This window comes from Pagrus pagrus (genome assembly GCF_965226575.1).
Source record: "Pagrus pagrus genome assembly, chromosome: 13".
Classification (NCBI taxonomy): domain Eukaryota; kingdom Metazoa; phylum Chordata; class Actinopteri; order Spariformes; family Sparidae; genus Pagrus; species Pagrus pagrus.
Window position 1 is genome coordinate 6,274,634 of NC_140197.1, and position 14,385 is coordinate 6,289,018.

General features: G+C 42.2%; 1 protein-coding gene across 2 annotated transcripts in view; it reads left to right on the plus strand.

Annotated features, from left to right (window-relative positions):
* The window catches only part of LOC311267680 (junction plakoglobin-like), a 341,412-nt gene that overhangs the window by 296,474 nt on the left and 30,553 nt on the right, over nt 1-14,385 (plus strand). The gene's annotated exons all lie outside the window — the stretch shown is intronic.

Sequence of the window (14,385 nt, forward strand, 5' to 3'; positions counted from 1 at the left end):
AATAATCCATATGTGACAAAACCAGTGCTTGAATGACTTGTTTAGTAATCTGTATTGTTAGATATTTAGAGCATCTCCTAACAGGTCTCTCTTGTAAATGAGACCCTGGGTCTCAATGAGATCTTACCTGTATAAATAAAGGTTAATAAAAAAATAAATAAAAATAATAATCATTGAAAGAATGTTTCCAATTTTGGTTATTATCCTCCTAATATGCCTGTCCCATGATAGTGTATTTTCTATGATAATTCCTAATAATTTTACCTCTTTCACATGTTTGATTAATTGATTATTGATCATAACATTAAGCTCTGGGTTTGAACGCAATGAATAGTTTGATCCAATAACCATAGTAGTTGTCTTTGACACATTCAAAATTAGTCCATTGCAGCTAACCAACTCAGAAACCAACTTCATTTCTTCACTTAGATTTCTATTTAATTCATCAATAGTTCCATCAGCTAAATAAATTGTTGTTTCATTGGCATACATTGTCATGCGAGCTGTTTTTAATGCCAAGGGAAAATCATTGGTAAAAATTGAGTACAGCAGAGGTCCAAGGCAACTTCGTTGAGGTACTCCATGTTTAACTTGTTTTAAGTCTGACTCAGTTCCATTAAAATAAACCATTTGCCATCTTTCACTCAAACAACTTTTAATAATTAACAAAGCTGATGATGAAAACCCATAATGTTTCAGTTTTGCCAATAATAATTTATGATCCAGAATATCGAACGTTGCAGAAAAATCCAGGAAGACAGTTCCTATCATTTTCTTTTGCGTTATTTCATTACACCAGTCATCAAACATTTGTGTCATAGCTGTTGATGTGGAGTATTTTTCCCTATAAGCATGCTGAAAATCTGTAAATAAGCTATTATTAGAAAAATTTGACTGAATGTTTTTTGTTTATACACAACTTTTTCCATGATTTTACTCAAAATTGACAATAAACTGATAGGTCGACTATTTGACTCAGAAAACTGCAACTTTTTGTTTTTTGGAATTGGTATTATTTTTGCAATTTTCCATCCCTGTGGCCATATATTTTTAGTCAGACATAAATTAATTATACGTGTTACCACTGGGGCCACAATACCAACAATAGGTTTCAACAACCTTCCATCAAGAAAATCAACCCCAGGTGACTTATTTTTGCAATTCATTAATAATAACTCAACTTTTGAAACTGTAACAGTCTTGAAATCATCATTATGCTGTACAGTACTTTTTAGCTTATCGATTTTATCCATGAAATAATTATTCAAATGATTAGCAATATCCTTGGGTTTGGTCAAGAACTCTCCTCCAGTTTCTAAATAAGATGGTGAAGACTTGGTGTGGACCTTAACTAAAAAATTTAGTGTACTCCATAATCTTTTACTATCGTGCTTTATTTCCTGAACTATATTACCATAATATTCTTTTTTTCCCCTCTTATTTAACTTTGTAACAAAATGTCTTAATTTCGATAAATTTGCCAGTCTGATTAAATACCAGATGATAAAGCAATCTGTTTTGCCTGATCTCTTTCAATCATATGTTCTTTCGTTTCTCTGTCCAACCATGGTGAGTTAATAGTTTGGAGCAGATCTCAGGTATATTTAAATAGAGATGATCAATACAAGTGGCCACACTCCTGCCATCATTATAAATGCGTTTCAGACAAAGCTAAAATATGAAAATTATTTGACAAGATTATGTTCTCCACTTCATTTAATTTATTCCTAATACTACATATATTTATATGGGCCATTTTTAGGCCTTTCCTTGGTAATTTATGTGACATTAAACAGGGTGTACATTCTTATCAGTCTTATTTGAATTGATTCAATTTCAGAGCAACATAAAGTACATTTAACATTATAACAAATACCCACAAACATTAAAAAAACAAATAAATTAACACTTTGTATTGTCACAGAAATTATACTAATCGTCTATCCGTGAGAATCAACCAACCTCCTATATTGACATTTAAGTAAACTCAGTTCGGTTTAATCCTCCTGAAACCATACAATCATATCACTGAGCCGATAAACTGCAAATGCATTAAATTAAACTTTATTTTCTACCCTTTTATCACTCCTTTTTGGGTTGGAAATAAATATAAGATAATAATAATAATCATAGCGGAAACCTCACTTATTTCTTGATATACAGTGGGTACTGAAAGTATTCAGACCCCTTTAAATGTTTCACTCTTTGTTTCTTTGCAGCCATTTGCTAAAATCGAAAAAGTTCTTTTTTTCTCATTAATGTACACTCAGCAACCCATCTTGACAGAAAAAAACAGAAATGTAGAACTTTTTGCAAATTTATTAAAAAAGAAAAACTGAAATATCACATGGTCATAAGTATTCAGACCCTTTGCTGTGACACTCATATTTAACTCACACGCTGTCCATTTCTTCTGATCCTCCTTGAGATGGTTCTACTCCTTCATTGGAGTCCAGCTGTGTTTAATTAAACTGATTGGACTTGATTAGGAAAGGCACACACCTGTCTATATAAGACCTTACAGCTCACAGTGCATGTCAGAGCAAATGAGAATCATGAGGTCGAAGGAACTGCCCAAGGAGCTCAGAGACAGAATTGTGGCAAGGCACAGATCTGGCCAAGGTTACAAAAGAATTTCTGCAGCACTCAAGGTTCCTAAGAGCACAGTGGCCTCCATAATCCTTAAATGGAAGAAGTTTGGGACTACCAGAACTCTTCCTAGACCTGGCCGTCCAGCCAAACTGAGCAATCGTGGGAGAAGAGCCTTGGTGAGAGAGGTAAAGAAGAACCCAAAGATCACTGTGGCTGAGCTCCAGAGTTCCACAAAGTCAACTATCACTGCAGCCCTCCACCAGTCGGGGCTTTATGGCAGAGTCGCTCGACGGAAGCCTCTCCTCAGTGCAAGTCATATGAAAGGCCACAGAGTTTGCCAAAAAACACATGAAGGACTCCCAGACTATGAGAAATAAGATTCCCTGGTCTGATGAGACCAAGACTGAGCTTTTTGGCGTCGATTCTAAGCGGTATGTGTGGAGAAAACCAGGCACTGCTCATCACCTGCCCAATACAATCCCAACAGTGAAACATGGTGGTGGCAGCATCATGCTATGGGGGTGTTTTTCAGCTGCAGGGACAGGACGACTGGTTGCAATTGAAGGAAAGATGAATGCGGCCAAGTACAGAGATATCCTGGAAGAAAACCTCTTCCAGAGTGCTCAGGACCTCAGACTGGGCCGAAGGTTCACCTTCCAACAAGACAATGACCCTAAGCACACAGCTAAAATAACAAAGGAGTGGCATCGGAACAACTCTGTGACCATCCTTGATTGGCCCAGCCAGAGCCCTGACATAAAACCAATTGAGCATCTCTTGAGAAACCTGAAAATGGCTGTCCACCAACGTTCACCATCCAACCTGACAGAACTGGAGAAGATCTGCAAGGAAGAATGGCAGAGGATCCCCAAATCCAGGTGTGAAAAACTTGTTGCATCATTCCCAAGAAGACTCGTGGCTGTACTAGCTCAAAAGGGTGCTTCTACTCAATACTGAGCAAAGGGTCTGAATACTTATGACCATGTGATATTTCAGTTTTTCTTTTTTAATAAATTTGCAAAACTTTCTACATTTCTGGTTTTTTCTGTCAAGATGGGGTGCTGAGTGTACATTAATGAGAAATAAAAAGAACTTTTTTGATTTTAGCAAATGGCTGCAATGAAACAAAAAGTGAAACATTTAAAGGGGTCTGAATACTTTCCATACCCACTGTAAACAAAATCATATTTTCTTTATTGATCACCCATAGTTTATCCAAGCTTAAATTTAAACCATCCAAGTTTAAACAATTAATCATCATACATATAACAAGTGATTATTCAGTCTGTATTCTGCATGCTTACCACACAGGTTTACCAGGAGTCAACTGACTTTTTCTTTTCAGGGTAGATCATATTGAGTCCGTCTCCACATTACGCACCAGCTGCGCTCACGCTGTTCGCCACTCTCCCCGTCTCCATATTATGCTCCATCTGTGCTCGCGCTGTTCGCCATTCTCCCACACCTCTGCAACTGCGCATCCCCTTGAGATTGTCTTTGGGTTAGGGTCCAGTTCCTGTCCATTGCTCAAACACATACTGCTTCATATGAGCTTCCTCCAGCTTTAATCCACCTCAGCATTTACTGCACATACAGCGATGGTTTAATCTTTTCCTCAAAGAATTTCTCCGCTTCACTAACTTTCTGGAAGATCTTTTTCTCTCCGTTGAAAGTTAGGATAAGAGTGGCCGGATGAATTAACCACTTTGTATGCCAGCCCGATACGACTTTCCTCTGATGTTGTTAAACAGCGCTCTCCTCCTTGCCATTTCTGTTGTCAGATCAGGGAACATCTTTAGTTTCATGTTTTTATATTCTAGCACCTTTTCTAATTTTGCAATTTTCAAGATAGCTTCCTTCACCATGAACCGCTGCAATCTCATGATCATGGGTCTTTGACCAGGGCTTTTGCCGGCGACTCTGGGCCGGATCTACTAAGATCCCAAATTGCTTGTACTAATCCGCGTGCGCAATCTAGAAAATTGCGTGTGGGGTTGAACCACGGTTTGCGAGCGATTTACTAAGAGTGATTGCGTTAATGACAATAGGTGCAAACGTGTTGGAGACACGCCTATTTAAATGAGGGTTTAGCCTGTTTCATGGTTTTCAGCATGGCGAGTTTGAGAGAGCGAAGGCGCAAAGTGAAATTTGACCCTTTGGAATTAGAAGTGTTTGTAGAGGAAGCGAATAAACATTTCAATGAGCTGCAGCAAAGGAATCTGACGGTCGGGAGAAAATCGGTGAAAAAGTTAATGCTGTTGGAAAACGCGCTATTTAGCACCTTTGACAGATGCAACCCTTTTTGCGCACTGTTAGTAAATCAGTTTGTACATTTTTTTGCGTGTGCAAGGAGTGCACAGAATTTTCTGTTTGCATTGTGTGCCCTGATATTATGGATTCCACTGCTTTTTTTGCAAGATTTGCATTGCTCCACTTCCTGCTAAACATCAACCTTTTTGGCCTCTTGCCCATTCTGCTGCTGCTGTTCTGGTGGTCACTCGAAGCCGCTCTATAGGTAGAGCCGACAGCCTGGAAGGCTATAGGGTGGGCTACAACTGAGCTGCCTTGCTGCTGCTCCGCTCTGCTGACAGCAACAGGCCGAGAGTCTGACCTATTTGTGTCTCTGATTCTCTTGCTCTTGTGCGACTGCACATTACTGCTGTACTTTTCCTTTTGATAATGGAGGTGACTCTGTTCTTGTGAGTATATAGAATAGAACAGAATAGAATAGATATACTTTATTGATCCCAAGCTGGGAAATTAAGGTGTAGCAGCAGCATTACACACAGAGACGAATGACAACACAGTGAAATAAAAAGAACAACCTAGACATATTAACATAGCAATATAAAAAATGTAAAATAAAAAGAACAACCTAGACATATTAACACCGCAATTTAAAATGTAATATAAAAAATGTATAAAAAATATGTATAAAAATGTATAAATGAGCAGTATTGATGTATACATAAGCAGTATTAATTGTAGTGCAAAATAAAATAAAATCAAATAAAATATAAGGTGCAGTGAACAGATAATGTGCAGTGAACAGATGAGGTGCAGAACAGTGTAAAAACATATAAAGTGCGCAGAGACTGTATGACCAGAGTTTTAGCTGTTATTATACAGTGTGATGGCATGTGGCAGGAAAGATTTCCTTTATCTGTCCCTTCGACAGCGGAGCTGAAGCAGCCTGTGAGAGAAGGTACTCCGCTATCTGTCTACTGTGTGATGGAGAGGGTGCTGATCATTGCCCATGATGGATAAAAGTTTCTTCAGCGTTCTCCTCTCCACCACGGTCTCAAAAGAGTCCAGCCTGAGACCGAGTACAGAGCCAGCCTTCTTGATGATTTTATCAAGTCTGTTAGTGTCGCTGGCTCTGATGCTGCTGCCCCAACACACAGCAGCAAAGAAAATTGCGCCGGCAACAACAGACTGGTAGAAGATCTCCAACATCTTGCTGCACACGTTGAAGGCTCTCAGCTTCCTCAGGAAATAGAGTCTGCTCATCCCCTTCTTGTACACAGCCTCGGTATTAGTTTTCCAGTCCAGTCTGTTGTCTATCACCACTCCCAGGTACTTGTAGTCGTCCACCTCTCCCCCCTGATCCGTAGTGGCTGTGAAGGCATCTTCTTCCTCCTGAAGTCGATCACCATCTCTCTGGTCTTGTTGACATTCAGCCTCAGGTGATTCTGTTCGGACCACTCAACAAAGTTGTCTATCAGTGTCCTGTACTCCCCCTCCTCTCCCTCTCTTACACACCCGACAACAGCTGAGTCATCAGAAAACTTCTGCAGGTAACACGACTCAGAGTTGTACTGAAAGTCAGTGGTGTATAAGGTGAAGAGGAAGGGAGCACAGTTCCCTGTGGAGCTCCTGTATCACTGACCACCACATCAGACAGGACACTGCCCAGGCAGACAGACTGTGGCCTGCCTGTCAAGTAGTCAGTAATCCAGGAGATCCATGCGTCGTCAACACCCATCACCTGCAGCTTCTCACTCAGTAGCAGAGGTTGAATGGTGTTGAAAGCACTGGAGAAATCAAAGAATGTGATCCTCACAGTGTCTCCTCCACCATCCAGATGCATATGGGCTCGCTGCAGCAGGCAGATGACAGCATCATCGACTCCTAAATGGGGCTGATGCAAATTGCAAAGAGTCCAGATACGTCCTCAGCTGTGGCCTCAGCTGGGCTAAGACCAGTCTCTCCAGGACCTTCATCACATGAGATGTGAGGGTGACTGGTCTGTAGTCTGCCGGGTCGGATGGTCTCGACTTCTTGGGGACTGGAACCAAGCAGGATGTCTTCCACAGCATTGGGACTTTCTCCAGACTCAGGCTCAGGTTGTACAGATGTCCCAGAACAGGAGACAGCTGGCTGGCACAGGTCTTCAGGATCCTAGGTGTAATGCCATCAGGCCCTGCAGCCATTCGCTGATGTAGTCTTTCCAGCTGCCTCTTTACCTGGCCTGTAGTCACCGTTGGGCGGGGGTTGGTGCAGATGTCTTCAGTGGAGGAGGAGGATGTGGGGGAGAAGGAGGGGGGGCAGATGGAGAGGTGCTGTACAGGAGAAAGCTGGGGGGTAGGACGAGCCATTTTGGACAGTGTGGGCGGCAGGGGGTGTCGGAGGGGTGGCAGGAGGTGAGCTAAACCTGTTAAAAAACTTGTTCAACTGGTTTGCTCTATCCAGGCTCCCTGAAGTCTGCCTGTCTTTCCCCTTCATCCCCATGATGCGCTTCATTCCTGTCCACACATCCCTCACACTGTTCTGTTTGAGTTTGGCCTCCAGCTTCCTCCTGTAGTTGTCCTTGCACGTCCTTAGCATCTCTCGGAGTTCATGCTGCACTCTCCTCTGCTCCTCTCTGTCTACAGACATGAAAGCCCTCTTCTTCTTGTTCAGAAGTGCCTTCAGGTCACTGGTAATCCAGGGCTTGTTGTTGGAGAAGCAGTACACGGTGCGGGCTGGTACAGTGGTGTCCTCACAGAATCTGATGAAATCTCTGATGCAGTCAGTCATCTTGTCAATGTCATCTCCATGTGGCTCACAGAGTATATCCCAGTCTGTTGACCTGAAGCAGTCCTGCAGTGTCTCAGCGGCCTCCTGTGTCCACCTCCTCACCATCCTGGTGTGCACGGGCTGCCGTCTAACAAGAGGGACATACCTGGGAGTCATCATGACCAAGTTATGGTCTGACCTGCCAAGGAGGGGAAAGGGCTGGGGCGTCATATGCATCCATGGCATTAGCATACAGGAGACCCAGTGTTTTATTGTCTCTGGTGGGGCATTCAACATATTGGTGATAGTTATTTAAAGTTTTGTCCAGTGAGGCATGATTAAAATCACCTGCAATCACCATGAATGCATCCGGGTGTTCAGTCTGTAGTTTAGCAGCGGTGGAGCTGATGACGTCACAGGCCACCGCTGCATCAGCTGATGGAGAGATGTAAACAGCCATAACAATGATCGACGTGAATTTCCTCGGTAAATAATACGGACGCATTCCCATAGCCAGCAGTTCAATGTCCGGGGTACAGAGCCGTTCCTTCACAGTGACATGTCCGGGATTGCACCACCTCTCACTCACATAAAGTGCAAGCCCGCCACCCTTCTTCTTCCCACTCTTGGACTCTTGGAACAGTGTGTCTCCTCGTACCAAACCGTAGCCTGGAACCTCAACGCTGTTGTCCGGGATGTGTGACTGCAGCCAAGTTTCACTGAAGCAAAATATGCTGCACTCACGGTATTCCATCTGGGTCTTCACCAGCGCTGTGAGTTCGTCCATCTTATTCCCCAAAGACCTCACGTTTCCCATTATAATCGCCGGGACCACTGGCTTATGTCTTCTCCTTTTCCTCTTCCGTATGGCTCCAGACCTGCAACCCTGGCGTCTCCTCTTATACTCCCCTGGGACCACAGGTCTGTCTCCGGGCAGCAGCACAGGCTCACACAGCGCAATCAGCTGTTCGCGCGTGAAAACAATGCCCCCACTACTACCGGCAAAGTTCTCTGTTACAAAGAGTAGAAAAAGTAACAGGAGAATGCAGAGAAGGGCAGCAAAACTAAGTCCAGCCATTGTCACAACTTTTATGAACGGGTTGTGATTGATCCGAAAAAACAAACGAAAGGAATTAACCAAAAAATCAACGAAAGTTTAAAAAAACATGACGGGAGCTGCGGCTACAGGCTGCCACCTGGAGCGGCGCCATTTTGCCATATAAGCTATGATATAATATAAAATTAGCCTATATACTCAATAGAGTAGTATCATCTTCTTAAGACAAAGGACAAGTAACAATGGGCAGCTGTAGAACAGCAAGAAGATCATAGAGACACACTGTTGTCTGTAAATTGTATATAATACTTCTATGAGCAAAAGGTAATAATTATGCTGCTAGGTACAGTTACAGCTGCCTCGATCTCCCCCTCTCATCCGACTGCCGTTCAGCTGCCTTTCCCAGTCGTAGTAGTAGGTATAATTTGAGAATATACTATATGTATTTTATTCTGAAAAGGACAATTTGTTTATTCAGTCATGAAAATGAAGACCGTGTGTTTATTTAGTGTGTTTAAGCACATGAAATCAGTCAATATTCTGCAGGGGCCCAGTGTTCGAGCCCAGATTCAACTAGATATCATCATCGCTTCACCAAAAATTGTTCTAATGTGCCTTCCACATTTGTGGAAATATGGAAAAAATTTGCAAATGTTTTTGTCTTTGTTTTGTTTGTGTAGGATCGCTTCTGACCTGTGTAATCTGAACATTTCTAATAATTTCAGAGCACTTGAAGAGTCCCAATATATTGGAAAAACATTGATGTAATAATTTCCAAAATCCACAACATGTTTTTACCTGATAATATATCTGCTTCAAACCATATTTGATGCCGTTTAGCCATTCAAAAATAACACCACCACTGTGGCAAAAAAAAAAGTTTATTCACGGATTTCCGCATGCACCTGACGCCATGGTCTAGCAGTAACAAACAAGAAAACGGCTCTTACACTACAATAGTTTGTCCCTGTACCACTGCACCTGCTGTTAGCACAGTCAGCCACTCAGATGAGTGCTGCACATGCAGTTTTTTCTTCCTGTTAAATCATTAATTTCCCAGCCATATAACTTCCATGCAGTATTGTTGAAAAACAAAACGCTGAAGCATCATATTGATGACCTCATGATATGGTAGCCTAATAATCATTAAATATGCTCTGTGGGGGAATCACTCTCTCAAATACAGTATGCCTATGATACAGTAAGAACAGCTGATTTCACGCTGAAGTAATTCCATCATCACTGTTCCTCCTGGTTGATAGATAAACCATTGCAACTGGTTTCCACACATATCACTTAGGAGCGTTACAATTCCCATGTTCACTACATCATTGGGGGGGATCTCAGGATGAACAGGAAGTTTTAAGAGGCTTCATCTGTAACCAAGTTGCCTCTGTAACTAAATACTAATTTGGCAGACATGACCACACATGTAGAAGGGGTTGGTTAGGGCCATAACCCCTGGTATAAAACAAGCAAATCACCTACTGCTGTTGGGTCACAAGGGACCAGGGAGTGGCCCAATAGGTCCTTGCTCTTGGACCAACACTAAAAAGTAGCCTCTTCAACGTAGACTGGAGTCAGGAAATAGGCTCAAAGAAGATGTGTGTGTGTGTGTGTGTGTGTGTGTGTGTGATTTAGGACCAAATATACGGTATGCACGGGCGAGCATGACGTATTTCCGGTTAAATCTCAGGATGGATGTAAACTTCCAGTTACCGTAGAGTGCTATGCTGCCATTGAATGCTTGTCGTCAAAACATCCAAAACTCTTCATTTTCGTTGTTGTTGTGTTGTTTATGTTAATGTTTTTACTTGTAAAACTTAGACTTCACTAATAACACGATGAAGTGTAAACGTACAAGTGTCCTTTCAAAGACGGGATGACAGCTCTTCCAGCTACCACTGTACAGTGTCTGCAAGATGCAATTCTTCTGTTAGTTTTTTTACTTTTCCCAAAGACAATGAATTACATAAACGGTGGGTGATTGACATCTGACGAGACAACTTTCTTACAATGAACACACAAGTCTGCAGCCGACACTTTCAAAGTGAAGATGTGATAGAGCCTCCAACTCCAGCTGGATGCAGACGTCTGAAGAAGGGAGCTGTTCCATTGCTTGGAACAATTTCAGTCTTCCAGCCCCAAGGCCCGGAGTTTGGGAAAGGACCGAGCGTCCCAACACAGAAACCATGCATGATCCATCTGTGGAATTGGACTATCCTCCTGACCCTGACTACTGTGACAGTACAAAACCTGCTGCGCTGGATATGTCCCTTGACCACAATGAAGAACTTCATGCAGAGATAGCAAGGCTCCAAAATCAAATTGAGGACATAACTATCAGCAGCAAGTTCTGCGTGGAGCGGTTTGCTGAATCTGATGGAGACATAAGGTTTTTCACAAGGTAAATTAAAATCTCCACTGTGTTTAATATAGATGTATTAGACCTGTCAACAATGACTAGTATTATTATATGTTTATGTTGCATGTGTGATGTGTGTTGTTGTAAGCTACTGGAAGCCTTGAATTTCCCTCGGGATGAATAAAGTATCTATCTAAAGCTATCTAGCTCTATCTACTAGCGCATTGTATTTTAAAACACTGAGAAGAGCAGTAAGCAAAAGGACTGACGTGTGTGTGGTCCAGTTTCTGACCTTAGTGCCTAAATGTTCCAGGATGTTGTATAATATAACTGACAATAAGGATGCTAACATGCTTGCAATTTAATGCTGTGTGGACACTTATAGAACATATAGAACATATAGAAATGTAACACGTATGTCCCACAGGTTTGCAAGTCACGCCCACCTGATGGCCTTTTGGAAGCAGATAGTGCCAGCCACACGCAAGATTATACGGGTGACAAGAGCACGGAGTGTAGTGAAGACTGATGAGGTCCCTCACACTGGCAATGCAACAGTGAATGTATTTTACAGTTGTTCTTACAAAGCAAGATATATTGCATCATCATATCAAATCCTTACATCTAAGTTGAGCCAGTCACAATCTATTTGTATAATGAGGTAATAATGGAATTCTTACTCTTTTCAGGTTCCTCAACCCATTGACGATTTTTATCTCTTTATGAACTACTTGTCATTGGGTCTGATGCAGAAGGATCTGGCCCACAGATTCAAAATCCACCAGTCAACTGTGAGCCGCATCATAAATACATGGGCTAACTTCCTGTATACTGTACTAGGGGCTGTGGGTATTTGGCTGGATGAGGAGACTGTCAAAGCTAACATGCCAGAGGTTTTTCAGGGTTAGTCTGACACACAAATTATTTTGGACTGTACCGAAATACGTTGCCAAACACCAAGTTCTCTTCTCCAGAGTGAGGTGTTCTCGACCTATAAATCACACTGTACGTTTAAAGGATTAATTGGGATGGCCCCTCAAGGCGCAGTAACCTTTGTGTCGTCTCTCTATGAAGGTGCCATCAGCGATAAAGAGATTCTGAAGCAGTCTGGCGTTGTGGCTCTCTGAAGCCCATCTATGGCCATAATGGTTGACAAGGGTTTCCTTGTAGAAGACTGTGTGCCCTGCAAAGTCCACATACATACCTTTGTGTAAGGTGTGGATGCACCTACTGCCATGACCCTGCCTGACACCCACCACTACTGTCGCTAATATTAGTCACATCTCTGTTACATACGTTCCACTACTATTATCGTACTGCATTGCTACATACCATCCTTGCCATTGATCATTACTACTGTTATCACTAGTAATCACATTTCCATGTGCATTTCATCATTATTGCTGTAATACATCTTTGTGTACTTTCACTCCTGTCAACCATCGCTCATAATTGAATACATTGTGATCTCGTTGATCTGCTCTGTACATGCGACATCTATTGCACGTCTGTCCGTCCTGGGAGAGGGATCCCTCCTCTGTGGCTCTCCCTGAGGTTTCTTCCGCATTTTTTCCCTGTTAAAAGGGCCTTTTTTGGGGCAAGTTTTTCCTCACTCGAATCGAGGGTCGAAGGACAGAGGGTGTCGTCTCTGTACAGATTGTAAAGCCCTCTGAGGCAAACTGTGATTTGTGAATTTGGGCTATACAAATAAAATTTGATTTGATGATTTGATTTGTAAGAGAGCACAACTGTCTGGGCCAGAGGTCAGGAAGACACAGTCTATTGCCAGACTGAGAGTCCAATCTGAGCGGCTCATTCGCAGGGTTAAGGAACATAAGTTCTTCAGTACAGTAATCCCTCTTTCACTGACAGGCAGCATCAATCAACTTTACACAGTCGCCTGTCTTTTGGTCAATTATCAAAATGGGCCCTTGGTTAAAGCCTGGGCAACCAATGGCTAATATTGGCAGCACAGAAAGAGACAGATGTCATTTGTGTAAAAGTTTTCCTTCCAACCCTAAAATGAACACTCGTGAACACTCAACACAAACACTCACACAAAACGAACACTCATGAAAAAATAGGCTGGGATGAAGTATGTGATGAAATTCATGTATTTTTTATGTTATAATTTCATATGTTACAATTTTCATATGTGACAATTAATATTACAATATTGGAAATAAGACAGTTGACAAAATACATTTTAAAATTATTGTACAATAATGCAAGAATTCATGTGTCTGTTCAGTTACTTTTCATAGAGAGGCATTTTGACATGTATGACAAATCAATCTCTCTTTCAGGGAGCTTAATACAATGCTGTCTTGGTAAATGTGCTGCACGAAAATGTCATCGTGGGCACAGACAACAAAATCACACCATGCCATGCCATGCCTGTCCCTGGGCTTGCCAATAATAACAATGGCTTCCTTCAATTTGTGTAGGCCATGGTCAATTCCCCCGAACTTGCAGTCTATATAGCTTGCTACATTTGGGCATTTAATTTCAACCAGACCAAATGATTGTCGCTCAGGTGGGTCATATACAAGCCCATCAGGCGATGTACCCAGCCAAGGTGCATCCGGATGAACGACTAGCCCACACTTTGTCAAATTTAGATTGTTTAGAACTGCATAGTCCTTCAGTGCACCTGCTTCCATTTCCAGCCCCATTTCATTAGTGCGGTTTGTCTTGTCCCTCTGATGATTCTTTCTGCCAGTTTTTCTGCTGAGCTTGTACCTCTAACATGGCTTACCTCCTGGAAATGTGAAGCAGTCACTCTCTCCTTCCTCAGTGAATGCCACTCGGGTGTAGTTGCACTTTGGCATCTGGTTGATTCCTCAATAAGGTATGACTGTGACGAAGTCACAGACAGTGAACTGAGGTGCAGCTTTTCTTGATCCGTTGGCTCATATGTACAGTCTGTTGGCTGTAAATGGTAACCGTCCAGTGACACTTTTGGGAATGGTGGTGCATCCTCATGGATGACAACACTGTCAGGTGGAGGTGGTGGGTGTTGATATGTCAGGATACTGCCAGTTTGTACCCTGCCAAAAATGGAGTCCACGAGTGGTTTGTCAGATGTGATGTTCATTCTGCAGATAAATGGAAGAGAGTCTGGTTCCATGTCAGCATAGGCAGGTAGTGGGTTGATGGTTGATGGGTCTGGTAGCTTACCGCTGTAGCCATGGTAAAGTGTAGATCTGGAATAACAATTTTAGGCGATCAATAACATTTATTTCGCAAGACATTGTAGTCTGCCTATTTAATTGGACTCTGCATACTTAATTCCGCTTGCATCTGGTTTGGGCTTCACTACAACCATGGCATCCACAGGTCCTGGCTTCACTCCCTATTTATTTATGTATTA